This window comes from Cavia porcellus, unplaced genomic scaffold, assembly GCF_034190915.1.
Source record: "Cavia porcellus strain 051 isolate PalLab524CR breed Dunkin Hartley unplaced genomic scaffold, mCavPor4.1 scaffold_5, whole genome shotgun sequence".
Lineage (NCBI taxonomy): Eukaryota > Metazoa > Chordata > Mammalia > Rodentia > Caviidae > Cavia > Cavia porcellus.
In genome coordinates, this window is record NW_026947488.1 from 107,534,599 (window position 1) to 107,561,445 (window position 26,847).

The window sequence follows — 26,847 nt, forward strand, 5'->3', positions numbered from 1 at the left end:
AGTATGCATTGAAACCCCCAAAACTGTAAGAAATAAACCTTCTCTTCTCAATTTTGGGTGTCAAGTATTTTGTCTCAACAATGAGGGAAAGGTAACTAAGACAGAATCTTAAATGTCCCCAAATGCTCTATTGTTACAGATTGTGGAACTGTTGAGAGATGGCACAACTTTTATGTGGTATGTTGTTTTAACTTTTTCTTGGAAAATACCCAGAAGGAGAATAGCTGGTTAGCAATGAACCTCCTTTTGAGGAATCTCCACAGTGATTGGAGCAGTCTACACTCCCACCAACTGGGCATAAGGGTTCCTTTATCCCATAGCAATGCCAACATTTGTTATTGATTGATTTCTTCATGAAAACCATTTTTTTTGGAGTGAGATGAAATATCAGTGCTTTTTAAATTTGCATTTCTCAAATGACCAGTGATGTTGAATATTTTTTCATGTATTTACTTGCCATTTGTACTTCTTTATCTGAGATGTGTATATTCTTCTAAAATGCCTTTATTTGGATTACATCTTTGAATTTAGATATCATATTTTTTTTTTCAATTCTTTACATGTTCTAGATAGAAGTTTTTTGTCTGAGGGAAACTTAGATAATTTTTTTCCATTCTGTGTGTTTTCTTTTCACTGCATTGATTTCTTTTGATGTGTAAAACTCTTTAATAAATTGAGATCCCAGTTGTTGATTCTTTGAAGTATTTCGTGTGCAGTTTACATTTTGTTCATCAAATCACTGCTTACCCGTCTTCAAGATTTCTATGTACATTGTCTTCCATTAGATTTAGTTTTTCTGTTTAATATTTAGATCTTTGATATATTTTGATTTTAATTTATTTCATGGTGATAGACATGTGTCTAGTTTTAGTGTTTGGCTGTAGAAAGCCAGTTTTTTCAGCACTATTTATTACAAAGCCTTTTGCCAAGTGACCATGTTTGACTCCTTTGCCAAAAATGAAGTGGCTGAATGTCTTTACAGTTCTGTACTCATCTTCTACTTTAGTATATTGTTCCTTATGTCTTTTTCCTTGCCAGTACCATACTGGTTTTATTAGAGTCCCTTTGTAGTAGAATTTCAAATCTAGGATCATGATGCCTCCTGCATTGCCTTTGTTTCTCAGGATTGGTTTTGCTATCCTAGATCTTTTCTGTTTCTAAATGATTTTTAGAAATGTTTTCTCTATATCTGTGAGGTATGCTAATGGTATTTTGATCAGAATTGCATTGCAATTTGTGTAACAGTTTTGGGAGTATGACCATATTTTCACAATATTGGGTCTTTCTATCCATGAGCAAAGCATACTGTAATTTGTAATTTGCAGTATACAGATGGTTTATGTACTTTCTTAGATTTATTCCAAGGTATTTCATTTTTTTGGATGCTATTGTGAAAGTGTTATTTCTACAATACTTCTCTCAGTCAATTTGGTTTTTGTGTACAGAAATGCTGTTAATTTTTGGTACTAACTTTGTATCCAGCTATGCTACTGAATTTACTTATTTAGTGTACTCATTTGGTGGAGTTTTTGGGGTCTGCTATGTAGAGTATCATGCCTTTTACAAATAATGATAATTTAACTTATTCTTTCCTATCTTTGTTTTATTTCTCTCTCTTGTCTACTGCTCTGGTTACTGTTACCAAAACTGTATTGAAGGAGTGGTGATATTGGATGACCTTCTCTTGTTCCTGACTTTATAGTGAAAGCTTCCAGTTTTTGTCTATTTTGTATGATATTGGCTATTGGTTTGTCATAGATGCTTTTTCTCATATCGAGGTAGAGACTGTTTATACTGGTTTTCTGTGGAGTTTTTATCGTGAATGACTATTGGACTTTATCAAAAGCATTTTCTACATCTATTGCTATGACCATATGATTTTTGTCTTTGGCTCTTTTGATGTGGTGCATTATGTTTATTGGTTTGCATATACTGACCCATTCCTGGGATGAATCCTACTTGGTCATGATGTATAATCTTCTAAATGATTTGCTGCATTCTGTCTGCTATTTTATTGAGAATTTTTGCATCTATGTTCGTTAGAGAGATTGGCCTGTGGTTCTCCTGTTTGGTTGAGTTTTTCTCTGGTTTCAGTATCAGAATGGTGCTTGCCTCCAGGAATGGGGTAGGGAGCGTTGTTACCCTTTCAGTTTCATTAGAGAGTTTGAAGAGTGTTAACATTAAATCTTCTCTAAATTTCTTCTAGAATTCAGCCATAAATCCACAAGGATTTTTATTTGTTAGTAAGTTTTTAATTACATATTTGATTTCAGTAGTTGATAGTAGGTTATTCAAATTTTTTGTATCTTCTCGATTCAGCTTTGCTAACTGGTGAGTTTCTAGGAATCTATCCATTTCTTCTGTGTTTTCCAGCATGAGTAAAGGCCTTTAAAGTGATTAATGAAGATCTTCTGAATTTCCACATGATCTGTAGTGATTTCATCCTTTTAATTTCTCATTGCATACATTTGAGTTTTTTCTTATCTTTTCTTGTTAACGTTGGCTAGGGTTTTACCAATTTTGTTGATTGTTTCAAAGAACCAACTCAATTAATTCTTTGTACTATTTTCTTAGTCTCAATTACATTAAGTTCTACTCTGATCTTTACAATTTCTTCCCTTCTATGAGCTTTGGTCTTGACTTGCAGATTGCTCATTTGTGCTGTTCTGTTTTCCTGAAATGAGAATTCACTGCCATATTTCCTTCTTAGGATTGCTTTCATCGCATCCCACAGGTTTAAGTACGTTATATCTGCATTTTCATTTAACTGTAGATATTGTTCAATTTGTTCTTTAATTTTATCTGTGACACATTGGTTGTTCAAGAGGGGGTTATTTAATTTTTGTGTGTCTATGTAGTTTTTGTAGCTTCTTTGCCATTAGTTTCCAATTTCATTGCATTATGTTCAGATAATATGCATGGGATAATGTTAGTTCCTTTGCACTTGCTTAGGCATCTTCCATGGGTAGTACGTGTTCTATTTTGGAGACCATCCCACGTGCAGCTGAAGAGAATGTGTATTCTGATGTTGTTGGGTGGAACCCTCTGTAAACATCTATTAAATCCATTTGTTAACAGGTTTGATTCATTTCTGCTATTTCTTTGCTGACATTCTGTCTTTTGATCTATCCCTTTGTGATAATGGGTTATTATGCCCCTGTTATCCTTGTGTTACTGCATATTTGATGTTTCCTGTCTATTGATATTTTTCTTGTATACTTGGGCACTCCCATATTGGATGCATACATATTTAAGACTGTTACCCCTTCCTCTTGAACTTTTCCCCTAGCAAGTATGCAGTCACTTTCTCTATCTCAGGCGGTCATTTTTGGTTTTAAGTTCAGTTTATCTGTGAAGAGAGTATCTACCATTTCTTTTCTGGGTTCCTGTTGCATAGAGTACTGCTTTCAATATTTTGACTTTCAGAGCATGAATTTCTTTTTGAGTTAAATGTGTTTCTTGTATACATATCTTTGGATCTTGTTTCATGACCCATTCTGACAATTTTTTTTTTGGATTAGTGAATTGAGGCCATTTACATTGATGATTATAACTGATAAAGTATTGGCCTAGCTTTTTTGTGTTTTTTTTTTTTTTTTACTTGTTTTTCCCTTTTCTTTGTTTGTCTTGTCCAGTGGCTTCTTTCTATTTTTGTGGTCATTTTTATCTCTATCTAGCATGTCTTCCAGTAACCTTTCTAGGATTGTTTTGGCGGACATGAATTTCTTCATTTGTTCTTTGTCATGGAAATATCTTATGTCTCTTATTTTTGAAAGACACTTTTGTAGGTTATATCAATCTGGGCAGCAAGCTGTTTTAATTTGATTTTTAAGGACTCAAAAACCTTTACTGAACTCTCCTTGACTTGAAGGTTTGTATTCAGAAGTCAGTGTGATTCAGAAATAAACTTTCCTTTATATGTGACCCGTATCTTTGGTCTAACAATTTTTACCATTCTGGGATTTTTGGGGGGCTGAATTTCTGGAATCTTGATGATTATATATTTGGGTGTATATTTATTTTGGTTATACCTTTTTGGGATTCTATATGCCTCAGTTACCTGTATTTCGGATTCTGTCACCATGCTTTGGCAATTTTCTGCTCTTATTCAAATAGTTTCTTTTTATATCACTTGTGTTGACTTCTGCTTTTTAATTGATATCTAATCAGTTTTACCTTACTTTTCTTTGTATCATCTTGGAGGTGTTGAACTGTTATTTCATGGTTCTCTGATATTTTTAAGAGATTTTTTTCATTGTTTATCAGTAGCTACAATTGTGTCTTCAGGATCTGAAAGTCTATCTTCATTTTTGTTCAAGCTATTTTGCCAGATTTCAATAGAATTTTAATTTCCTGGATATCTCTTTGTATCTGCTTCATGCATTTTATGTCTTATATTATTCTTTCAAAATGTCTATCATTTTCCTATGTGCATCTGTGTTCCTTTATTCATCTATGTCTTCTCTAGCTGAGGTAAAAAATTCCTTCATTAAGGTTGTCATTTGTTACATTAGCTTAGAGATTATTTCTGATCTGATTTTCTCTATAGCCTCATGGATTTGTTTCTTTACTTTTCTTGGTGTTTTTACAAAAATTTAAATTATGTTTCTTCAATGTCTTCTATGTCAGTATCTCCTGTACTTGTTCCAGATGGGCTGGAAGTCTGAGACTGCATTTTGTTTTTTATATTGTCATTTTAGCTTCTTGGTTTATATTTCAATCATTTCAATCCCACTAGTTCTGTCAATCCTTTGTGTGTGTTTCAGTCAGTGTCATACTTTGGCTAATATTCACCTACTTGCTGAGCCCCACACTGTAGGAGACAGGCCAGTCACCTAAATTCCTCCTGCACGGTCAGTTGGGTTGGTCCTGGATTCTTCCTGAGCTAACAAGCCTAGGCATATTGATATGATACAAACTTTAGCCAATATTGTTGCTGCAGGTTCATACATTTCCAGGCCACTGGACTTGCCTGTCCATGGAGTACACTACAGCCGGGGTCCTACTGTGTTACAGGGGATCTTGCAGACCCAACCAGCTTCCCTTTGGTGGTGGGAAGGTTCACCTGCACTCTTCCAGCCCTCCAAAATCCTCCAGGTGGGGAAAGATGCTGCTGAGGCCTCTGCCAGCTGATCAAGTGTTCAGTATAAACCTCAAATCTCTATCTTCTTTATATTTTCAGCCTAAAATAATAAGAAAATTTCAACCAAAAAAGCAAATTTTAAAAGTGAACAAAACATAGAAAAATGTTCTAAGACAAGTGTTTTAAGTAGAAACAAATTATGTGCCTATAATGGACACTATAAAATAAGAATTTTTGTGAGAATGGCAATTCCCATTTTTCTTCATGATCTATTATGGTAGCCATGAACATTAGCCTCTTGTGCTTCATGAGCATTTGAAATGCAACTAATACAGTTGAGGAATTGAGCTATAAATTTATTTAAATTTAATTTATTTCAATTCAGAATTCTTTACTAATCACCACTTTACAGTGGGCCCCCATGTACATGGTATCTACTTCATTACATTATATCTGGTAATGAAGTTTTCTAATTTTCAACATTTTTAGTGTGATTGGCATTATATAACAAAGCATTTTACTGGATTATTTGCTGTTTCTTTATTAGAATTTCAGAAACACTGTTTATTTTACTTATATAGTATGCCTGCATTATATTACATGGTTCATTTTGCTTAAGGAAAAATGCATTATGTGGTGTGAACAATGATTATCATAAACTAAGCAAACCATGCACATTTTATATGCAAAAAGTATTCTAATTTAGAGACTTAAAACTAAATAATATTTTTACTATCTAAATTTGCAATGTTTTCTCTTGTAATTTTTTTGCATTATTTTTCACAGCTTTTATGGATGAGGACAAAAGATGAACACTATTTAAAGTATTAGAATATGAATGATTATATTAATTATTATTTCTATCCATGTACCATTTTAAAGAATGTTAAATGATATTATGTACAGAAAATATGACATTGTTTTAGCTGATAATAGCATGTTTTCCCCTCATACTTGTTTTAAAAGAAATTATTGGTACTTCAATCATTTTGTTTTTGACTCTTACTAGAAAGCCTAAATCATGTATTATTTCATTAATTTGTAATATTCATCTACTTCATGAAAATATATCTGTTTAATGGTTTATTTTATTTTCTTTAATTTTTCTAGAAAATTGCAATTTCATAATATTCATTTTAATGGCATTTGTTAACCAATGATATTTTTTTCATTCAAAATTCATTTCTGACTTTCTAGTTCATAATGATAAATAGGTCTATATACACTTAAACCCAGTTTCTACAGAATCAATGATGAAATTAACAGCAAAGTAAAATATTTTGACCAAAGAATGAATTAGAATAAGAAATAAATTAGGTTCATTCTAGAAAGATAAAGAACGCTGACAGAGAGACATGGACCACTGGGCAGAAATGAGTACAATCAAGACACTATGACAGATGTTTATTCCCCTCTAATGGCACTTTTTTATGATATAAAGAGCCAGTTTACATATTCAATGCTTGGATGCTGGAATATATAAGTACAATTGATTTTTAATTGTTTTTGAGTTGGCTGAATTTTCTTCATAATATTCTATTTGATGTTGTTTATCTTTCCCTACATATAGGGTCATCATTTTCTAAGATATGTGCTTTATTTTCTATTTCATATACTTGTCACTTTCTTTTTTTGCTTCACTTGCTACATTCTTCTGTAAAGATGGTAGAATAGAACAGGTGAGGTGAAGTGTAATTTCTTACTTTTCATAATTGAGCAAAGAGTACTTAATTGACTAACATATGGGTTTCTTCATGTGAGATTGATATCTTCTGATTACTGAGATTATCCAATATTAGTAACTATTATATTACATTCCCAATAACAAAGAGACTCTACTCAATAATTTCTAGTGATGCTGATTATAATATATATATATATATATATGTATAATCTTAAAAGCAAACTAAAACTAAAAATGTTTACAAACTTAGAATTCTAATGTGATAGGTATTACATTTACACCCCCCCTCTTACTTTCTTTAATCATCAGAAACTTTGTACTTTTCATCTGTTCATAGATTACATGTAGTTGTCACCTGTGGACATCAAGTGTGGAAGATCCTTGGAATTATGCTTTCCACCATTTGATCTCAATTCTGAGTTAGTAGACAAGTGGTGAAGATTCACTTCCTATGACCTCACTCTGCCAATTTCGACGGTGATTCTTTCTCAATAAGCCATTATAATGTGAATCTGGGAACAGTATCAGTTTCTGGTGTCCACTCCCTGGAAAGCTTTCATTTTCATTGATTAAGCAGTAAGGCTATAGTTTTTTCTAATTTTTTATTGGTACATTTAGTATACAGTGATAACATTCATCATAGGAAAGCTGAGCCTATATGTGTACTCCTGCTGCTCCTTTTCTTCCTGTCCCCTCCCCTCCCTGCAGTCCCTCTTCTCTTCTTGATTTACAAGTTACATTTCCATTGTTTCCTTCTATTCTTTCTCTCTTGCCACTCCCAACCCCAGTGCCTTGTCCTCCTTCTCATGTGACCACTGTTTTCCCTTTTCCCAAAACCTGTTAAAATTTTGATCCTTAGTTAAACTTTTGGCTTCTCACACCACAAAAACCATGGAATATTTACAGCCCAGTAAGGACACAGTCAGCACTGGGTTGGGTTAGAAAGCAACTGACATTTTCCAGTAGCTTCCTTTTAATGTCTAACTATGGAATCTCAACATGTTATGTATTTATTAAAGATGTTAAACGCTGACAATACTAGAAAAACATAATATTTTAAAATTTAAATTTTAATTAATAAATTGATGCTATAATCATTAATATCAAGAAATTGTTAACATTTTTAATTATCAATGAATTAATAGTCAAAAATTTCAAATTGCTTCTTAAATACTTGTAATATTATATAATTCTCAATGAATACAGTCAAAAATTTCAAATTGCTTAAATACTTGTAATATTATATTTTATACAGTAACATTAAACTGCTAGTCAATGAAACTATTTTCTTAGAAGTATCAGATAATTGGAAATCTGCATAATGTTTCTTTTATTTTAAAATCTGCGTATCAATTTTTCTTTAAAATTTTGTTTGCTGGAGAATTAATAAGTAAGAACATGAATGAGTAGAATAGTATTTATGACATAATAGATGCAAAATGACACACAAAAATAATTCTCAAACTCATAAATGTATAATTAAAAAGTAATCATAGTATCTAAAGTAACTGTTTTGCTGTTTACTTATTTACTTTTTATTTTAAATCAGTTTTATTGCTGTATTTTCTATATACATGATGTCCACATTCATCATGGAGGAACTTGTACCTGTAAATGATGTTTTCTTTTCTTTGTACTGAGAATCAAACTCACACTTTCCAGGCAGGAGCTGTTAGACATGATACACCTTGACTCCTCTTTATGTTTGTATTTTTCTCTCTTCCCTTTCACTCCTTTTCCCCTGCTTATTTACAAAAGCTTTGTTTCTATTGATTCCTCCTTTTCTCTTTTTGTCCTCTTCCTCTCCTCCATTTCCCCATCCCCCTTCCTAATTTTCACTCCAATTTGAACATTTTATTCCTATTTCACACTATCTATTATACATTTTGGTCCTTATTTATACTTTCAGTTTCTCACACCAGAGGAAAAAAGTTACACATGTGTGCACAATTTATTTCATTTAAGAGTATCATCTCAAGGTGCGTTCACGGATAGAGTATCATCTCAAAGGGCATTCACGGATATAGAAATGTTTCAAATATCAGTCACATCCATTGTATAAAAAACTACATGTAGTTTATTCATTTATAGGCTGATGGGAAGCTGGGGTATTTCCAAGAATTAGCTATTATGAACTGTGCTCCTATAAACATGGGTGTGCATATATTGCTGTGGTATGATGCTTTTAATTCTTTTGGTAAGCAACCAACAAAGCCTAGTTTTAGTTTTTTGAAGGATCTCTCTGCTGGTTTCCATAATTGTTGCACCAGTCTATACTTTCAACAGGAACGGAGATGGTTTCCTTTTCCACATAGCCCCACCAGAATTTGCTATTTGTTGATTTCTGATTAGCAGCCATTTTTTCCAGAGTAAGATGGAACCTCAATGTTATTGTAATTTGCATCTCTTGAATGACCACAACTGTCAATTTGTTTTGGTATATTTATTTGCAATTTCTAATTCTTCATCTGAGCAGTTATGTATTCATTCCAAATGTCCATTTCTGGAATGCATCATTAAATTTGCCAGGTCTGGGGCTAGGGATTTAGCTCAGCGACATAAGGGCCTGCCTTGCAAGCAGGCAGTAGTGAGTTCGATCCCCGGTACCGATAAAAAGGAAAATTATTTTTTAAAAAAATTTGCCAGGTCTGAACTTTTTTAATTCTTTACGTATTCTAGCTATCTAGCTAGTGCTTTATCTGGAATATTTTTCCACTCTCTGGTTTCTTCCCACTCTGTTGGTTTCTTTTGTTGTGCAAAGATTTTTAATAAGATTAGATCCCTTTTGTAAGTTCTTTGTGATACTTTCTCTGCAACATTCATAATGTCTTTTCCATATCATCATGAGTTCTATCTATTCGATGTTCTATTCAGTCTTCTAGCAGATTTCATGTTTTTGTTTTAATAATTAGGGATTTGATCCAGATCAATTTTAGTTTAGTGTATCATGAAAATATGGGTCTAGTTTTAATCTGTCAAGTGGAAAGCTAGTTTTTCCAGTATAATTTATTAAGTAGGTGTATTTTTTACAATGAAAGTGTTTGGCTCCTTTGTCAAAGATAAGGTGGCTGACTGTGTTTGGAATTGTTTCTGTATATGCTAGTGTGTTCCATTGATTTATGGGTCTGTTATTTCCCCATTACCATACTGTTTTGTCACTGTGGCTTGATAGTATAATTGAAATCAAGGATTGTGATGCCATCCTACCTTGCCTTTGTTTCCACGAATGGGTTTTGCTTATCACTTCAGCTTCCAAATGAATTTTAGCATTGTTTCCTCCAAATCTGTAATGTATGATATTGATATTTTGACCAAGACTGCATTAAATCTGTAAATCATTTTTACAGGATGGCCATTTTCATTGTATGTGTTCTTTCCTCCCAAGAACAAGGAAAATCTTTCCATTTTTTTCATATCATCTTCAGTCTCTTTTTTTCCTGAGTACTGTATGTTTCAATGTAAAGTATTTTACTTCTTTCCTTACATTGAAACTTAAATATTTAAATTTTTTGGATGCAATTTTGAAAGGTGTTATTTCCATAATTTTCCTCTCAGTGAGTATCCTATTCATATATAGGGATGTTTTTGATTTTTGCATGTTGACTTTCTTTGCAACTACAGTAGTGAATTTTTTTATTAAATTTGGAATTATTTTGGTACTGTTTATGGGGTCTTCTATGTAGAGTATCATGTCAATCACAATACTCACAATTTAACTTCTTCTTTTCCTATCCTTATTCCTTTTAATTTTTTCTCTTGTCTAGTTGTTCCAGTTAATGCTTCCAGAACTATATTAAACAGGATTCCTGGCTGTGGACACCCTTGTCTTGTTCCTCATTTCACAGGAATTCTTTCAGTTCTTGACCATTCAGTATGCTGTTGGTTTGGCTGTTGGTTTCTCATAGATCTCATAAATGTTGTATCAGATAAAGATTATCTATACCAACTTTTTGTTGTTTTTCCCATGTTTGCATATTTGACTTGTCAAATGCGTTTTATGCATGTGTTGAGATGATCATGCCATTTTTGTCCTTAGCTGTGTTAATATTGTGTATTAAATTCGTTAATATACTTATTTTCAACCATCCTGCATCCATTGGATGATCCTTGCTTGTTCTGTGTAATCTTGATGATTTGCTGTATTCTGTTTGCCAATATCTTATGAGGATTTTTACATCTATATTCATTTGGAAGATTTGCCCGTATCTCTGTTTCTTCGTTAGTCCTTTACTGGTTTTGGTTTCATGGTGATGCTTATTTCCAGGAATGAATTTGGGAGAGTAGATTCACTTTGAATTTCATTAAAGAGTTGCATGTCTCTGAAATGTTATTTAATTTGCATGTTTTTAAGTAGTTTTATTGGTTTCTTTTGCCAGTGATTGCCAATTTCATTGCACTATGATCAGACAATATGCATGGAATAATTTCAGTTCCTTTAAATTTACTCAAGCTTGTTTTATGAACCAATATATGTTCTCTTTTAGAGAAAGTTCTGAATGCATCTGAAAAAATATGTATTCTGATGTTGTGGATACAACACTCTGCAGGTATCACTTAAATTCACTTTTTCAAAAATTTGATGCATTTTTGAGAGTTTGTTGATCTTTTTGGTCTAGTTTATATCTGAATATAGAGCATTGAGTCCCCCCATTACAATTGCATTAGTGCTTACCTGATTTTTCATGTATTTAATATTCATTTTTTATAGTTGAGTACACTGGCATTTGGGTTTAAATTGAGATGACTGCTGTAATTTTGGTGGGCTTTCCTTTGTAAGTGAATTGTTTCTTTATGTATGAACTTTTAATATTCCATTCCTGTGTTGAATTCCTGGAATCCTTACTGTTGTACACCTTCGGGTAGATATATATATATATATCTTGGGTAACTGGAGTTGTATGTGTCTCAGTTATCTGTTTGTAAAATTCTTTTTACATGCTCAACAAGTTTCTGCCATTACTTCTTTGGATACATTTTTATATTATTTGTGCTGTCTTCTGTTTTATCACTGACTCAGTCAATCTTAAGTTATTTTTCTTTGCATCATCTAGCAAATGTTGTATTGATATATTCACAGCCCTTTGCTATTTTTAAGAACCCTTTATTTCATGACCACGATATAATCCTGTCTTCCAGATCTGATACTCTGTCCTGATAATGGTTCATTCTGCTACACATATTTCAATCCTGGATATCTGATTGAATCTGTTTCATGGATTACATTTCTTTCTTATGTTGGGATTTTATGGCTTGCTTCATTTTCCTAAGCTCCTCTATTTTTTTCTTTCTCTTTTCTAGATTCACTAATCATGACTTTTATTATGGTCATCATGTCTGAAGTGAAACTGAGTTATTCACCAGGCACAGCAGTTTGCAGCATCCATTGTTCCATTCTGCTGGTGTGTTTCTCTTTGGAGCTCTCTGTAGTCACCAGTAGTCAATGTACCTCTACAGATTTGAGCCACCCCTCCCACACTACAGCTCAGAGAGAAAGTGCCACTCCTCACTTCCCATGTCTGCACTTGGTCCCTCTCCTTTCTCTCTCTGCGGGACCTAATTCTCACCTTAGATACTTGCTCAGTCCTGGGAAGCCACTTCTCTCTTCTTACCCTTGCACTCTTCTAGCATCTGGATTCAAATATCAGAGAAGATGTGTCACCATCCTCCTGCCATCCCAGAAGGCCTCTTGCTTCTTTAATCCTATATTAAACTAAACTATAACACAACAATTCATAAACTACTTTCTTTGTTTTCAGAATAGTCAAATACTCACAGGTGCATTTATTTTAATATCTTATAGATTTGTGGATTTATCATCATTACTTTTGAAGCTTAAAGTTTGTAATATGTATATTAGTGATAAATGGTAGACTTTTTAAGTTCTTATCTATCAGCTGTGTGGTGGGGGTAATGCAAGAACAACTTTTATACAAAACATCAGAACATTTAGCACTCCTTTTAGTGGTTTATAACCCTGGTTTTAATGATCTTTGCAACACGCTGCAAACAAATTGATAGCACATTAACTTTAGTGTGGTAAGATAACTTCATTTGATAACAGACACAATGAGAACATACGTCATGGGAGACTTTCACTAAGTGAATATAAATAATTTTGAAAAATAGTATTATTTTCACAGAAATGTAGGATGCTTTTATAGTGGCAAACTTATTTAACTTATTTCTGGTTTTCTTAGCCATTTACATACCATATAATAAGGTACATTTAAGTGCTAGTGTAACTCATAATTTTCATGGAATCACATCATATATTTTTCATGCAACACAAGCAAATCTTTATTATCCAGTTTTTATTGATACCAATGCATTGCTTTTATAATACTACTTCTGTTCTAAATATATTTCTTTATAACAGTTAAAATGTGCTTTAAAATGTGGAATATCCATTTAGCTTTAATCTTTTTTTAATTGAAAGTATGTGAAATATAAAATAACAAAATGGAATATATCTTTGAAATTGTCCTTTTTCTTTCTTAACATAAAAAGCACTCAAATGAAAACTATTGATTATCTAAATAGCTTTAAGAACATATTAAAACACAAAAATCTAGAGGAATATATAAATAATGACAACTATTTTGCAAAGTTGTAAATTTGATGGCAAGTATTAGATTTTATTGGGTAATTCTTTTTGAATGAATGGATAAAAGCATGCATATATTAAACAATTTAAGAACATTATTACAGAACTCTTTTGTATTATATATCTAATTCCTTAAAACTGTTGCAAATGTTTTCAAACATGCATTAGCACAATATGATTTAAAGTAACATAGGGTTATAAGTTTAAATATTTCTAAATTATTATATGTATGTCTAATTGTATAATTCTTATAAATAAAAACCAAAAACCAAACAAACATCTTTTGAGGAGAATACATCCAAGCTTCCTTCTTTCACTTTCTCTCCCTTACTCGGCCTATTCTCTGTCTTATTTCTTCTCACCAGTCTGCCATCTCTTGTCTTTCACTGGAATGTGTGAAGCTTGTACTTTGTGTGTGAGCTTTCCACTAGTGCTCAGATATTCTCACTAGTCATACACCATGGATGGAACAATTCTAGAGGTGAATCTACAGATCTCTCACTTCCACATAAAAACTTTCTTAGCCCTGCTATGCAAAATTAAGACTTGCTATTTCAACCACACATATTAAAGTGTCCGGTCTAGTTCTCCATATTACCTATTTTCCATTTAAATATTGAAAATTTTACCATGATATTTTTTCATACCATTTATTTTGCTTTTATGCACAGTGATATTTGCTTGTTATTCACCTTTATTGCTTATCTTTTTGTCTGATCTGAATGTAAGTCTGTAGAAGAAGGTTTAATATGAAACAGAATAGCAGAAATATCAAATAAAGTATCTGTCACATAATGACACTCAGATAACTGTCAAGTGAATAACAATAAATCCAAGAGAAACATAAGTTACAGTTAAAGTTTATATTCAATAGTAAGTAATGAAATTGTCATTATAGACTAGGATTTTCTTATATTAAGGACCTGATGTGACTGAACTAAGCAGTATACCACATCAAACATCCTCACTAATACTGAATATATTTTCAGACTCAGATGAACATGCTTCCTGTGCATTCATTTTTAATGGCAGTAATATTATGAAAAATCTACATATTTGGAAAACTGTAGGTGCACAAGCCATCCATTTCAATGTATTTTGCACTATCAGTTGAGCAACTAGATGTTTTCTTTCATCAAATAGAAGTTATCAAACACTTGAATCATGGATCAACAGATATTAAAATATCAACAGATACTTTCTGTGGAAACAATTCCATAGTTTATTTGGAGATGTCCAATCTATTTCAATTGTATTTATGGCAGATATGAAGAAAAATCTTTTTGATATACATTTCAAAAATACCATTCCTATATTATAATATACTATAATATTCATATATTACTGTATTGATATGGTAGTGAAAAAAGAAATTTTTGAGCATAAGACTTAAAATAGTATGATGTAGTCAGAAATTTGTAAGCATTTTAATTGAATGAGTTCTGTTAGTATTTGCAATGCAAGATCAAGTGATTTATCTTTGTAGCAGATGCATCTTGAGTTTTTCAACATGAGAAGATGAGGAATGGATAGGCAGAGCTGATACAAATACAGTACTGTTGACAAATTTTTTCATTTACACTGCATGTATTTATATCTGAGAGGTTTTATGGGTGCCTTTTTGCCAAATATGAACATGCTAATTAGAATTAAACTGTAAAGAACATTTTTTGAAAGGTAAATTCAATACATTTTATGTAAAATAAATTCTAATAAAAATATAAAAGGTCTGCTTATAATTGAAAAAATAGTTACATGCCTGAAATTAACTGAATAAATTGATATCAAAATTAAGAAAACTGCTGATTTTAAAACTATCAGATGTAGAGCTATAAATACATATAGTTTATTATTTGCTTTACTGGGTGCTTCTCATGTGATTTAATGTATATTTAATTTGAAAAATTGACTTGATTAAGTGATATATTACAGTATTATGTTTATTTATTAACAGAAAATATGTTTACTATCAACTATTAGTTTCATTTCTAGGAATCAAATTGTTTTTTAAATTGCTTCTGTTTTGCTGTTTGTCATATCTGAAGCAATGTAATACATTTTTCATACATTATTTTTAATATTTTAGCCAATATATTGCAAATGAAATAGAGCATATTTCTGTAATTCTTAAATTATATAAAGAGAATATATATACTTTTAAGCTTCCCATTCATTGCTTATATAAATCCATTTTACATATATAATAAAACATTCCATTTAAAATAATTTTCTGATTAAGCCTGATATTATGAAACATGAGTTAAAAACAAAGAAAATTTACAATGTTGTATTAAGTGAAAGATATAAAAATGCTGATAAAAATATGGAGAAAAATGAATTTTTATTTGATGATTTTAATTAGTATAGGTACTCAGGAAAATAGTAGAATGTTACCTAACAAAAAAAATTTTAATACTGGTACTACCATATGATCCACCATACTCATTCATGGGTACACATCCAATGGAAATGAAATCTTTAGAAACCTAAACTTTCATGCTTATTATAGCATTATTGATGAGTCAAAAAACACAGTCATATAGGCTGCCTATGAAACAGAGAAGAGATAAAGAAGTTGTGGTTAATATTGAAAGCAGAATTTTTCCACCACAGAAAGAATGCAATGCAGTCATTCACAGCAACGTGACAATTAGAGAAAATTAATTATCCTAAGTGAAATGTCAGTCAGAGTAAGACAATGTCTCATGTTCTTATTCATTTGTATAAGATAAAAATTCAATGGAGTAGAAAATAAAGTGATAGTCATAAGGGACAAAAAGGTTAAGGGATGAGAACTACAGATAGATTAGATAATGCATGCCAAAATACAATTAAATATGAGCAACTAGTTCTGGTGTAGGATAACACACGGGATAACTTTAGGAGATAATTTATGCTTTACTTTTAAAAAACTGAATATGAGAGCCCAAAGTTTCCCAATACACATAAAATATAAATATGTTAGGAAATGACAATCCTTAGTGCCCTGAGTTTCATCATTACATATTTTACACATCAAATTATTTTATTCATAAAAATAGTTATGCTTCAATGGATTTCATTTATATGTATAAGCAGTATGTACCAATACAATAAAAATGAAAAAATTGAAAATTCAGAAAAATAAGATATAAAATTAATGTACATGGCAATAGGATTGCAAAAACAACTAATAAAAATGAACTCACTCCGTGAGTTAATGCCTGTAAACCAAGCAGTTGAGCAGGCTAAGACAGGCCTTTCATAGGTAACTCAGTGAGATTTTTATCTCAAAGTAAAAATGAATGCACAAAGCTAGGGTAGGGACATAGGTAACTGCAAATTCATTCTGACACACACAAACGTGTGCATGTGCACACACAAGCACAAACACCCTCCAAAGCATCAAGAATAAAGATACAAGACATAAGAAGCTAAAAAGAAACAATAGCACTACATTGCTCTTGAAAAGCAGTGCAAATAAGAAAACAGAGAAGTATCTTTATGTACTGAGAAATAAAGACAGTGAACGTTCCATTGTATTCAAAAACAGTGTTTTGTAAAAAATAGGTAAAATAAAAGCTTTTTGTGAAATAAAAAGCTGAAAAATTAGTCAATGAAATGAATTTAAATGAAAGATTTGCTGCTCACTGTGAAATGGAGAAAAATGAAATGACTTGGAATATCCAAGAAATATAAAACAATTCATAAAGAAATAACAAGTATAATTAAATATCAGAGACTAAAACTTGAACAGAGAAGAAGGAATACTTGAAGTAACAATAAACAATTATTTTCAAAATCAATGTAAGAAAACAAACCATAAGTCTAATTAATTCAGAGTTGCAAAAAATAAATACCAAAAAAAGAATAGCAAAACATGTAATCAGGTCAATTTTAACTTCCTGGAGGGAGAGACACACACATACACACATGCACATCTCAAAAGAAATTAAACCAGATAAAAAACATTTCCACTAAGAAATAAAGAAAATACATCAAAATTTTTTACATTTAAGCACGCTAAAACATACATCAAAATTAGTAGTGCTAAAATAAAAAGATACATCAAAACAACACCCAGTATCCATCAAAGTTGTCTTTTGTCAGTAGCAGATCTGACTTCTAAATACATTAAATTTTTCATAATAAAGAAAACTTCTGGTGAATGAATGTAAAATATGAATTTATTTTTAACTTTTAATTGATCTAATAGATAATTATTTGAAATAAGAGCAAAAATGTATTTTGTGATATTAAATATGAAAAAGTCAAATCAATATATTGTAATGAATGAAAAACTATTATGTCTTCACTGGCAATGTAGCACTGTAGTACAAATTGGAAGAGGACTTAAGATTTCGGTCATAGACTTAATGTGCATTGTCCACACTAGGGCAAACATTAACACAAAATTTTAATAAAAATGTGTAAGGCTTGTACCCATATATTTGTCATATTAAAAGTTCCACTAAAATAAGGGAATCTAAAAGTACAGAAAATAAAAAGAATATAAAAATCCTCAATAATAGAAAACAGACAGGGTAGCTTTTGTCTGCCTGGGTGTTGGTTTGTTTGAACAGTGTCACACTAAGTCATTCAGTTGCTCAGGCTGTGCCCTAGGTTGTGATCTCCTTGCTTAGCCTTCCAGTGTGTTGAGATTACAGGAAAACACCACCACAGTCAGGTAGATATAATAGATTTTACTCAGATAGGACCTATATTTGTAATCACTTGAAATATAATGTTCTAAACATACAAGTCAAAAACAGAGATTTTTAATTGGAGAAACATACCACCTAAAAGACAACTTAGATATCCAGACTCATGTAGATTAAAAATGAAGAGATAGTGATAATTGTTTCACTCAGACACTAAAGCAAACTACTCTGGCTATACTAATTTCACCTAAAGTAAATTTCAGGCGGAGAATAATTTTTAGATGTAAAAAGAGTCAAAAGATAACAATAAAAAGGATCAGTCTTTCAAGAAGACAGAGCAATCATGAGGTTATGTGCATCTCACAGAAACATGCCCAAGTATGAAGACAAAAAGCAATAAGACTGCCGGGAGAAATAAACAAATCTGAAGTTACAAGTGGAGGTGTCAACGGTTCTCATGCCATAATTGATAGACTCAGCAGGCAGAAAATCAATAAGAGTACAGTGACAGCAAATCTCGCCATTAAATCTACTGGATCTAATTGACACTTGTAGACTGGCTTATCCAACAGTAGCAGACGACACATTTGTCTCAAGTTCGCATAGAACATTTCCTAAGGGGGGAAAAAAACACTTCTGGACCACAAAATACACCTAAACTAATTTAAAAGAACAGAAATCTTATGAAGTGTCTTCTTGGAACACAATGATCTAAAACTAGAGATCAATAAAAGAAACATAACTGGAAAAATTAAAAATATTTGGATTAATCAGCATACTTTTCAGTAGACCAAGAGTAAGTGAAGTCTCCAGAGATAAAATTAGAGAACAAATTTAGTATATGGCAAATGTCTCTTTTTATTAGTTTTATAATTATTCCATAAACCCAAAATTATTTTTAAAATAAAGGTATTAATTAGTTGACGATATTACTTGGTGGTAGAGCTATTGCTTAACATGCATGGGTAAAATCACCAGAACTACCAAAAAGTACCAAAAAAATGTTTTTAAAAGTAAATCTAGTCAATACAACAATAAAGTTGTAATAATATAATAAAGAATATTTTAAAAGGAATAGAGGAAAAATAAAAGGACAAATACAAAAAAACCAAAATAATAAAAAGTTACATTAATAGATAAATGAAAGCAAGCTGAAAGTTATAAGCAAGAATTTTTTAGAGTAACACAGAAAAAGTAGGATTCAGCTGTTTTTCCTGTCTCTCTCTTTTTTTACATTGCTATTCAAATCTATTAAGAATTCTCTTGTCTTAAAAAAAATGAAAGAGAGAGAGAAAAAAAGAAAAAAGAAAAACAAATAGGAAAAGAAAAGAAATGAAACCAAAAGAAAAACCAACCAAGCCTAGGGTCTTGAAGTAGCTAATTAGGATTGTAACCACATAGTATCTGGTTGGTTCCTTTTTGATGAGTTGGTACAGGCTAGAGCTAAGTACAAAAGTTTATGAACGCTTTGAAAGAGTAACAAAGTGCAAAGAGGATGACTGCAGTAAGGTGCCCAGAGGAGACACCGAGCACTGACAGCTTCAAAGAGCCTCAGCCACCTGCACCTCCTGGAGACAGAGGTGGGTCTGGGCCTAGCTGTGCCATGGGGCAGCTGAGTGGAGAGGTGCTTGGGTCCCCTGCAGCAGAGTTCCATAGTGTGTTTGGTGTTCTTCTGCAAACTGAAATGAGGAGTCGATTTTTCTGGCTGAAATTTATACTGAAGACTGGTCCCAGACCTTGTTAACCTGGGACAGTGGGGTCCTCACAGCTCCCACAGGCAGCCAGCTTAGAATCCGGCCCGGGGACTTCTCACGCTCCAGGGGACGGCTGGGAGATTTGTCCCTCTGCAGCTCTGTTCGCCCCTCGCGGTAGCGGTGGGGTGTGCTTGGCTCCCGGGGGTGGCTGGGGTCTTCAGGTGGTGCTGGGCTGGAGGTCACAGGCTTGGTGATGTGCTCATTGTACGTTGGGGGGCCTCGCTTGTTGGGGCTGCTGCAGGAGGTGGAGGGGACCTGGTGGTGCTCAGTGCCGGTCTCCTTCACAAGGTTTCCTTTGCAGCAAATAACCCTTAATTTATCCTGGTATGAGGAGGCCAGGTAAATCGCTCCCGAGGAAATTGCAGGGCCCAGGTAGCTTGGGTTTGGGATTTCCAAATAGGCTCGGGCAGGAGTCCCCAGTTAGCAACGTGCCTGGATCTCAATGACAAGTGAGTTGAAGTCGGTCCTGTCTCTCTTTATTCCCTCTGTATATGTAATTAAAATTAAGTTAAAACCATAAACGTATCTAAATAACAATGGAGAAACAAAGCTAATACTAATCAATACCTAATAATACTGGCATATGAACATACAGCAACGCAGATTTGGAAAAAATAATGCTACTACAGATAAGGAAGGTTATTTCATAATTAAAAAGTTTTAATTTATAGATGGTACACGTAAACACAAAATAACTGCATCTGCTAACAAAGGTTCAAAACCAACAACAACATATGATAGTAATACAAGTGGAAAACATGGTGCCAGCCATACATTTCTTTCAAATGATAACAGAATAAATATACAATAATTTAGCTAGGAGTTAAAATTTTAAATAATATTATCAATTAATTTGACTAATTACAATTACATAAGTTTGATCAAAGTTAGAAGAAAACATTTTTAAGTTTACTCAAAAAGTTTGCAAGGGTAGATCATATTTTAGGTTGTGACACAATGCCCATAAATTATAAAGATATGTGAAACATGTAGATTGTCCTCTGATTAAAATCAAACAATAGTAGGAAGGAATATAAATCTGAGAACACAGGCTGGAATTTATTTCACTGTAGCATGCTCCACATAGTGCCTTTAACCACGGATTCAATCTCCAGCATGGCATAGAGAAAAAAGGAAAGAAAGTAAAATACCCACATACACGGAAAGCAATTAACAAAATTACAGTAACCATGATCAAAGCAATGAGAAAAGTTAAAAATGCAATTAAAAATTAGTTATAACTGGGTAAAATGAAAATAAAATGACCTAAACAATTGTTGTCATGCATTTGAGAAAATACTCATAGAAAACTGAATAGCAATTAATGTCCTTTTAGGAAATCTCCTATCATAGATGTAAACCTACTGCAAAAGAAACTTGAAACAGAAAAATCTAAATATATGTACACAGTAAAGAAATATTATAAAATAGTACATTAAAAGGAAAAAAACCAACAAAATCAACAGCTATTTCCTTGTATTGTGGTGTGTAGTTAGACCTCTATGCAGATTATTTTTCTTCAAAGGAGAAAACATAAATATGAGTAATACAAAGACAGTGTTATAGGTTGCATAAACATAGATATAAATGAGAATTGTACAGCCAAGTTCATAGGAATATAATGAGTCTTGGTTACTTTAGAGGTTGGATGGGAGAACCACTTGAGCCCAGTGTTGGAATCCATGTTGCACAAAATAGTGAGATACCAATTTGAGGGAAAAATTTAGCAAAAAGAAAAAAAATCACATAAGAGATTGTTATGGACAGGCTTATGTCATTTAATTTGGTAACTCGGGTAGTGTGGACAACTTGAAGAACAAAAGTAAATTCACTCAAGGAAACAATAGTATCCTTGTATACTATTATCAACAAACAATAGTATCCTTGTATACTTATATCAAAGACTTTGAAATTCCATTTTAAAGCTTTCCCACAAACTAAACTCCTTACCGGTGAACTTCTTTGAAAATTTAGTACATATTTAAGGAAAAAGTAATACAAATTATAAACAAACAGTCTCAGAAAATTTAAGAGAAGTCACTTCCTACGTCAAGGTCCTGAGTTCAATCTCCAGAACAAAAAAACAAACAAACAAACAAACAAAAAAAACCCAATGAATAAGCACTAATTACTTTGCTTTGGTGCTTTCTGCTTGCTTATCACATATAAGCCTCAAATTGCCAAGGATCAGGGCCTGATACTTTGGAAATGATCCCAATCAGTGCTAGTTGATGTAAAAAAGATCTGTCTCAGAATCCTGGGTGTCACTTCAGTGTTTCTGTTTGTGATTGCACCTTAACTTACTGTGCCCATTATTTGAGATTCTTCTCAAAATCATTTACTTAACAAATGAGGAACATTTCATGACGAAAAGACTGTTATTAATTATTATGAGAGTATTCTTATTTTCCAACCAACAAAAGATAAATTTTTCTAATGTCATGTAGATTTTTTTCCTTAAAATCAAATAATTTATATCTTTTAGGCAAATTTTGTATCACATCTTATCTCAGAAAAAATGCTATAGATAGTATTTATTTCTTTTACTCCTTGCATAAATGTAAACTATTATGCACACATTGTAACATTCATATGTATTTTTGCCTAACTGAACATAACAAGTGTGATTTGCATTCCATATTTGTTTCTATTTTTACTCAAGCAAAATAAATTAATAGTTAAATTATCAAATAAACTGTTTTTCAGGATGATTAATGCTGCACTAAAAAGACTCAAAATACACATCTGAGTACGTTTCCCACTTTTCCATCCCTCAGAGAATCTTCAATTTATATTTTAGAATTAAACTTCCAACCAATTTGGCACAAATGGCAAATATGAGTAATATTTTTCTTTATCTATATCTTTTATATTATCATCTATATCTACTCTTTTAAGAAGATTTATAATAAGCAACTCTTAACTATGCTGTTTTGCTTTTGCATAATGTTAGATGTGTTTTTCTAGTAATTCCCATCATCAAGTTGATAAATGGATCTATGCCTTAAAAGAAGTACAGTCATTGCTGTTGTACTGAGCACCAAACTTAAGAATGTTTGCTTCTCAAACTTGATGTCAGCAAATCCAAAAGAAATCTAAATTCCACATTACTAAATTGTAAGAGTCTACAGAAAAGCAATAGAATTGATACATCATATTCCAAAGGGAATAATGAATATATCATGTTAAGATAAGGAACTAAATACAATAGAACCATCATTCCAAAATAATAATGATCAAGCTGTGTTTGGCTCTGAATATAATTTTGCACTGTAAAAAGTTGAGAAAAAATAAAAATTGAGGAACAAATATGCATATGTATACATTTATCTATGTATACCTTGATGAGACAGTAACAGAAATATACACATGTGTATCTTGCTTTAAAATTTAGAGCAACATCTCCTAATGGAAATTGGTGATGATGATGATGATAATGATTATACCCTTTGAGGATCCTATGGTCTTTTATCTGTCATCACTGACAATTTTTGTGACTTAATGTTATGTTATGGAATAGAATATGAGATCCTATGGAATATAGACTTTGGGCATCTAACATTGAATCTCATGTTTTCTACAGGGTGTCAGTGTAATCTAGAAATTGAAACAACAGAAAAACTTACAAGTACTGCTATGATATTGACTTTGTGAGAAAATTTCTGAAAAAGTACTTTACACAGTTTGGTGTAATAAACACAAAAAGAAACTAATTGTTCAATAGCATTTTCCTCCTTGATATTTCCTTTTACATAAACAATGTATTACATTGAATCATTCTTGGTGGCAACTTTTTATATCTACACTATTAAATATTCTTTCCATTAGCACTGAAATTCTGGCATACTCAGCTCAAGCTTTTGTTTTATGATTAAAAATCTATCTTACTATCAGAAGTTACAGTCCCTAATTTTGGTATGCATTCTTTAGAAATTAAAGAATTATAAAAAGTCTCTTTTCTCCATACATCATAATGGATTGATAATGTTGGCACATAAATAAGCACACTGGAATACTTACTGTGGTTAAGAAAAGGTAGAGTTACGTTTCACAAATGATTTTGTGTTATATAATTGGAAAGTGGAATAATAGCCAGAACGAAGGAGAATGTAGTTATAATTGCAAGTAGTAGTTATGGACAATAATTACCTAGTGTGAAAGCTTTTCTTGTCTACATGCTAAAACAGCTTACAATTCCCTCTATTTTAATAAGTGTTTAATATTGGATTTTATATATATTTGGGATGAAAATTATAGTGAATTATTAATCACATTTGCTTTTGATTTCAAAACTGGAAAACCAAGTGGTTGTTGGGATGCAATATTTCATAAGGGCTTTCCTTCAGTCTTATTTTCTTGCTTTCTATTATTTTAAACTCTTTCATTTTATTTTAAAGAGATTAAGACAAAACAGGACATAAAACTTTTATGCTCCATCCAGCTAGAATGAAGTCTCTTTTCACGTATTGTTATATTATTTCAGATTTTAGTTATAGGAAAGAAATCATTTTGTTCTTTCACTTTCTGTCTGATATTTAGAATTGAAAAGTTTGGGGGGAGGGAAGCAAGGGAGGGAAAAATTCTGCGTTTTCCATCGATGTAGTTACTGGTAATATTATTTTTTGATTCTCAAAAAAATCCTCGGTTTTAGTGTTTTCTGGTTGTGGTGGTAAAAATGCTCTTCATTGACTAGTTTCAAGCTATCTACATGATTCTGAATTCAGTTAGAAGGAGCAAAACAAAGTTAATCTTGTAAGTCACTGTGACCAAGTTTCAGTACAAGACTTTGTGTGTGTGTGTGTGTGTGTGTGTGTGTGTGTGTGTGTGTGTGTGTGTGTTTCAAATATTGAAGAGAGAACAGAGGGAAATGTACAATGACTACCATTGTTGTGTAGGCCATGAAAGACATAAATACTAAAATTAATAAGTAGGTAAGTGAGTCAAAAACTTCCAGAGTACTAGAATTACTTAGAAAAAATAATATCATGGTGTAACATAAATTAGTTTGGGGGCTCTGATGGAGGAAATATTCTTTGGCTATTTTATTGGTAAAGTCTATTTTGTGAAAGTGCTATTTGGTTTTAAACTTATGTGATATCAGGAATATGCCATATAAAATATTCAGCTCAGCAGTATTAAAATAGCCTCGAGGTGACTGAGAGATGGAGAAAAGAAGCAAGGAGGGATGCAAAGCATGAGTTGAGAAATAGGACAGATTTCATGCAGCCCACTTCATGTATGATTATCAGTAAAATTTTAGGCCACAAGTCCACACTGTAGTAAGTGTTTACACATACCTCTAGTGTGACAGTTTTAGGGAAAGACTTTCAGAAAATTATGAGGGTTTCTGCATTTGGCATTGAGGGAAAAAATAACTTAGCATATGAGATTTTGTTCCCCCAAACTTTTAACATTATAAAGTTATATTAGGACATTTTTTGTTAGCTTTCTTTCAGCACCAAATGACAGCTTTCTGCCTGGCCCTCAGAGGAACATGGAGCATTCGAGGATAAGAAGGGAAGACATTAGAGCACAGGCAAAGAGATGATGATGCCACAGAAGAGATACAAGATGCACTTTTCAAAGAGTAGGTATCACAGCTATATTTTTATAAGAAACTTATAATTTAAAATGTTCTGAAGAAATCAGATTATGAGGTAAACATTAAAGCAAATTAATCAATTCACTGAGCTGACTGAATTTTTCTTCCCTGGACACTGAAAGGGAAATGCCTTTCTGAAGACTCAATCTAGGCCAAACATCAAAGAAAGTAAGAATTTATTTACAAATATTGAAAATGTATAAAATCTTCCAAAAAATAAAATATGGCTACTGGGAAATTGGTAAATTAGCTCAGGCTGTCTGCAGCAAAAGACAATGAAGTTGCCACTGAAGTACGTGTTCCTGGTCTTCTACTCGTGCTCCATAAAAATGTCTACAGGTGAAAAGTAGACTATGTACTTATTAACAAGCAGATATGCTTTTCTTAATCTCTTGCACACTAAAACTTAAGAACTTCTAAAATAAGAGTAAAACTTATGACATAAATATCAAACATTTTCTCTATTGCTTTTACTTCCCTTGAAAAATCTTTGTATAATGCAGTATGAAAGATTAGACTGTCTGTAAAATGGGACTTTACAGTCAAGATATCCAATTAGGAGGGAGAGATCAAAATTAAACCACATAAAGGACGTATCGAGAAATGCTGTCTAACAAATGCTTGCTGATTGGCTCTGTATGAACTGTGCAAAGGAACAACACATGATGAAAGTCAGTCTGTTTTTTGCAAGTTGGATCGCAGTGTTGACAGCAGAAAAAGAAAATGGGAAGAATTAGGAGGACTGGACAGAGAGTGCCTTCAAACTTCCCAAGGAAAATGGGATAAAGAAAATACTTCATCAGCAAGGTTCAAGTCCAAGGTGATGAGCAGGAAATGTGGAGGGAAAAAGACTCTGAAAAATAAGGAAATTAGCAACAGAAGAATGGAAAAGTAGAAAAAAGTCACCAAGAAAGGGTCCAACAGTACCCAAGAATAAAAGGGCAACACAAATCATCCATCCTTCATCAAATTGCCATTAATTTAAGAAGAGGAGAGAATTTAAAAATAACTCACTCTTATGTTGATTGTGAACTGTTGTAAAAGTTATATTACTGCAAAAAACTTCTTAGCAAGTAAAAGCCATGGAAAATGTGGCCTACATATCAAAAATACAATAAATGATACAATGATGTTTTGCATCAGCAACTAACAAAATGCACATCACATAGATCAGCTTTTTGTCCAAGCAGAGATTATGCTGAGGGCTTCCTGTCCAGAAGGATGACTTATGGAGATATGATGAGTTGGCAGTAAATTACTGTGATTGGGAAATGCCTTGGCATTAGGGCGCCCGCAGTTAATTCTCTACAAGTGAGGAGGCTGTGTTTTAAAGAGCAGTGAGTAGGGCAATGACAGAGTTCTCAGAACTAAGCTCAGGAATACGAATACTTTGCTATCTAGCTCCTGTTTTTCTCCATCCACAAATATTTGAAAATATTTTCCTTTCTTCCTAAAATACAGATCATGAAACTATTCATGC

General features: G+C 32.3%; 1 long non-coding RNA gene across 1 annotated transcript in view; it reads left to right on the plus strand.

The window, feature by feature from the left end:
- Positions 1–26,847, plus strand: part of LOC111756547 (uncharacterized) — a 56,272-nt gene that overhangs the window by 11,120 nt on the left and 18,305 nt on the right. The window contains exon 2 of the long non-coding RNA XR_010047174.1: positions 25,211–25,352. This is a non-coding gene — a long non-coding RNA (uncharacterized LOC111756547). The remainder of the gene's footprint in view (positions 1–25,210; positions 25,353–26,847) is intronic.